The 5,040-nt window shown below is 39.1% G+C and overlaps 1 non-coding gene across 1 annotated transcript; it reads left to right on the top strand.

Moving 5' to 3' along the window:
- Positions 1–4,038: 4,038 nt before the first annotated feature.
- Positions 4,039–4,145, top strand: LOC128292023 (small nucleolar RNA R71). The gene has a single exon (XR_008282007.1). It is a non-coding gene; the product is annotated as a small nucleolar RNA R71 (small nucleolar RNA).
- Positions 4,146–5,040: the final 895 nt, after the last annotated feature.

Here is a 5,040-nt window from a genome sequence, read left to right as displayed (position 1 = left end):
AATCATTTTGATATATCAAATCAAATGGTGTGGTCTCGACATGCATAATCAAGCAAGTTCTAGAATAACAGTTCAATACTGACGCACTCAAAGAAATAATAAAAGTGAGCATGCAAAGATGAATAGATGTTCAAAAGGCTCAAAAATCTCACAAAAATTATAGCTTTTTGATGTTTAGACTCGTGAATTCCAGTTCAAAGTAATACCTAGACTTGGGGAAACAACCTATAATTTTAAATTCTTAAAAATCAACTTATCATGCTTGATTCTCTAATGTCTTAAAGTTTAAATAGTCAATACATAAATCCCTATGTTTTAATTCAAAATATATCAATCAAAATCATAAACCAATCAAAATTTATCCTAAATATGATATGAGAGCTTTTTAAGAGAATAAGACAATCATTAATAAATACCCCCCACACTTAAGATGTACATTGCCCTCAATGTACAAAGATAGGTATTATAAAATAAAAATAAGATAGGGAGAGAAGTGAAACTTCCTTTATGATGAATTCTTCGAACTAGAGTGTTGGAGAGTAACCGGTTCGAGATTGGAGGAGGATACTCCAGCGGTCGTAGAGGTTCATTAGGCCATAAGTCTTGTGCCAAAAGAATATTATATCTAGTGGTAGCTATGGTCGTGGTCGAGTGGGACATGGCAGTCATGGAGAACCTTTCCTGGTGGAGTTTTAGTTCCTCTATGATAATGAGCTTAAGAGCTCTATATAACTGCGATAAAATCATGAACTTTTTAGGGGATATTAGGAAGAATAAGTACTCGAAAAGAAATAACCGAAATTTATAATAAAATTCTAAATCTGCTAAAAAAATAAAAATAAAAATAAAAATAAAAATAAAAAGTAGTTTGAATAAAAATTAAAAACATAAAATAATAAAATAAATATTTCTAAACATCTTTATCACTGGATGGTTGGTGAGGTGGGACTGGCGATGAGATGTGGAGATGCTGACAAATCTGCTGTAGAGTAGCATCAATGTTGTCAAATCATTGAAAACACTGATGCTTGAATCGGGTGAGGTGCTCAAAGATGTCAGCATATGAAGCTGCCGCATGAACTGGACGAGAGGGTAGTGGTGGCTGAGTCGGTGGGTCCTCGTGCTGTGGGGGGACATCATCAGGAATGTTCTCGTAGGCCTCCTCCTCGGTAGATTGGGTGAGACGATACTGGGGAGGGGAGGTTCCTCGGTGCCTCTCGATCATCCTTATGCTAAGCATGCTCAAGATTCCTTGTGGAGACATCTGCCCAGTCGATGCAGCGGCCTGTTGCTAAAGGTCGGGCCTGAAGTATTTGGAAGAGCTCTTCTTGGGGCCCTCGTGGAAACTGTAGGAGAGGGAAAAGAGATGGGAAAGTGAGGATTAAAGTAGGGGAAGTAGATTTTAGGATGGTTGGGGGTTGGGAAAATGAGAAGCTGGGGAATGGTGGCCAGGATAGGGATTAGGGAGTGGAGAAGGGGAGATTTCGGCTAGGGTTTTGAAAGAAAGAAGAAGACGAACAGTGGTTTGCTGATATAGGGGTGGGCCACACGACCTAGGGCCACGCCCGTGTACTCTGAGGGTGAGCCCATGTTTTTCGAATTTTGCAATTTAGGTCATGCCCGGCTACTATCCCACGCCCGTGTGTCTAGGGCGTGTGTGGACACGGCCATGTCGCACGGTCGTGCCTAGCTTTGTTCACTTCTCCTACGCCCGTGTATTGTTGTCCATGGCTTAACGACACAGGCGTGTCTCACGCCCGTTTTGAAGAAACAAAATCGAGCCTTGCCCCCGGCACGCCCGTGTTTTTCCATTCCCATGCCCGTGTTCACCTATCAAGTTCACCCACGGCCATGTTGCACGACCATGGGGATTTATCGCATCCTGTGTTTTGGAGAAATCATGTCCTGCTTCCACACGGCCGTATCGCATTGTCGTGTCTCTTCCCCTGTTTGGCCATGGCTTTAGGTACGCCCGTGTGCTTGGCCGTGTGTGCTAAAAAACTTTGCAATTCAAAGATAAAGTTAATAATTTAAAGTGTTAGAAATTAAAAATAAAGAAATCAAAATATGTTAGTGCTCGGGTTGCCTCCAGAGAAGTGCTTATTTATAGTCTAAGCTCGACTTACCTCGCTAGTGAATGGTCAGGATGATTCGAGGAGTTTATACTCCTCATTCCTGCTATCAATCTCATCAAAATAGGGTTTTAATCGGGTGTTGTTTACCTTAAAAGTGTCGAACTTGAGGTGACTCACCTCCACCATACCGAATGGAAAAATACTGAGTACCGTAAGAGGGATTTCCTCATTCGGTGTGGTAGTGACAATGTGGGGATCTGCGGCATCTAGTAAGACTTTATCGCCAACATTAAGTTGATTAGGAGAGGTATCGGGCTTGTTTTGGCATAGTTTCGGTTTATCATGTGTTCTCAGTTTGTGTGCTCGCCATTCGTCTAGCTCATCTATCCGTAGCTTTCGTTATTCATGAATGTGTCCTCTATCATTTCTGGAACATGGCTCGTAAACTTATTTGAAGCTTAATTTTTGCAAAGTCATATTGTCAGTTTTAGTAGATTGGTGTGGACTATTACGTTCCATGTTCGATGTGATGCCAGAATTACGAGCTTAAAGGGTGATCGTTTCATCTCCCACACGAAGTGTAAGCTCACCTGTGCCAACATCAATAATTGTTTTAGTAGTTTCCAAAAAGGGCCTTCTTAAAATCAAAGGGGTGTTATTATCCTCCTCTTTGTTTAGAACAACGAAATCAACAGGGAATATGAACTTATCTACTTTCACGAGTACATCTTCAATAATACCCCTAGGGAATTTTATAGTTTTATCTGCCAATTAAATGCTCATCCTAGTTTGTTTAGGTTTCCCAAGACCTAGTTGCTTAAACATTTTGTAAGGCATGACGTTAATACTAGACCCTAAATCAGCTAATGCATGACTTATATCTAAACTACCAATTAAACAAGGAATTGTAAAACTCCCTAGATTTTTTAATTTGTGGGGTAGCTTATTCTGTAGAATAGTTGAGCAGACTGCATTTAGCTCCATATGCGATGCTTCGTCCAACTTCCGCTTATTTACTAAAAGCTCTTTTAAAAATTTCATTGCATTTGGCATCTGCGACAAAGCTTCAATAAACGGTAGGTTAATATGTAATTTTTTCAAAAGTTTGAGGAATTTACTGAATTGTTCGTTTGAGCGGTCTTTCCTTGTCACGTTAGGGTATGGGACACAAGGTCTATATTCTTCATTCACCGTTTTGTTATGACTTACCTCACTTTCACCTTTGTTCACCATAGTTTCTTGCATCAATTTTGGCTCAGGCGCAATGAATCATTCTTTATCTTGAGTACTAATTGCGTTAATGTGTTCCCTTGGGTTAGGTTCAGTATTACTTGGTAAGCTACCTTGTTGATTTTTAAGTGCTGCCTCGTTATTTTGGAAACGGGTTTCTGACATTGATATGAATTTTGAGAGCATCTTTTCAAGGTTCAGTTACTTCTCTTGTTGGTAAGGTGGCTGTTGAAAACCTTGAGGATTTTGTGGCTTTTGATTCCCTTGACCTCCCCAGGAGAAATTTGGGTGGTTCCTCCAACCTGCATTATAAGTATTACTGTATGGGTTATTTTGAGATCTAAAGTTATTGTTACCCATATAGTTGACTTGTTCCTCTTCGGTTGTGGGATTGAAGGATTGATATTCTGTATGCACACCTCCTCCAATTGAGTCACACCTCATTACTGGATGTGCTTGCGTAGAACCAAGTAAACCATCAATCTTTTTATTGAGAAGTTTTACCTGATTTGACAGCATAGTAACTAAGCCGACGTTATAAACGCCAACTGTTTTTGTTGGCTTAGTCCTCATAACTTGCCACTGATAGTTATTCAGTGACGTCTCCTCTATAAACTCATAGGCATCTTCTGATGTTTTATTCTTGATGGTTCCGCCAACAGCTGCGTCAACCATTTGCTAAGTCGAAGGATTCAGACCATTGTGGAATGTTTGTATTTGAAGCCAAAGCTGTAACCCATGGTGAGGGGACCTTTTCAGTAAGTCCTTGTATCTCTCCCATGCATGGTAAAGTCTTTATAAATCCATCTGCACAAAAGAAGAGATATCATTACGTAATTTAGCCGTTTTAGCCGACGAAAAATATTTTAGTAAAAATTTTTCGGTCATTTGTTCCCAAGTAGTAATTGACCCTCGTGGTGACGAGTTCAACCACTATTTAGCTTTGTTTCTCAGTGAAAAAGGAAATAACCGAAGACGAATGGCATCATCAGAAACGCCATTGATTTTAAATGTATCGTAAAATTCCAGAAAGTTTGCTGAGTGAGCATTGAGATCTTCATCTTGCAAACCATCAACTGAACAAACTACTGTATCATTTTAATTGTGTTAGGTTTTAGTTCAAAAGTATTTGCAGTTATAGCAGGTCTAACTATGGTAGATTCAGTTCCTGTTAGAGAAGGTTTAGCATAGTCATACATAGTACGTGGAGCAGGATTTTGATTAGCCGCAATTGCAGGAGGTAGCTAATTGCCTTGGTTTTTAGCAATCTCTTCAGTTGGGGATTGAGTATCATCTTCTTGCTCGTTCTCTATGTATCTTAAGTTGCGCCTTATTTCTCTTTGGTTTCTACGAACTGTACGATCGATTTCTTCGCCAAAAAGTAATGGTCCCGACGGGTTTCTTCTAGTCATAAACTATAAAAACCTGCCAAGAGAAAGAAAAAGTAAATTAATAAATAATAAAAAAAAATTAAATTAAATTGCAAGAAAAATAAATGGCTAAAGTAATAAAAATTGAGAGTTCCTAATATCTTAGTTCCCCGGCAACAATGCCAAAAAATTGATCGCATGATTCGTAACAAGTAATAAATATTTATAATGAAGATCAAACCTAGACTAACTATTATCGCGATGTAGGCAAGTGTACCTATCGAACAGTAGTATAGTTTTAGCAAGACTGGATTGTCGAACCCAAAGGAACTAAAAGTACTAGTAATGACTGTCTTTTTATTATC

This window comes from Gossypium arboreum, chromosome 4 (genome assembly GCF_025698485.1).
Source record: "Gossypium arboreum isolate Shixiya-1 chromosome 4, ASM2569848v2, whole genome shotgun sequence".
In the NCBI taxonomy this organism is placed as follows: domain Eukaryota; kingdom Viridiplantae; phylum Streptophyta; class Magnoliopsida; order Malvales; family Malvaceae; genus Gossypium; species Gossypium arboreum.
The sequence above is the reverse complement of the archived record's forward strand: the minus strand, read 5'-3'. Positions and strand labels throughout refer to the sequence as shown.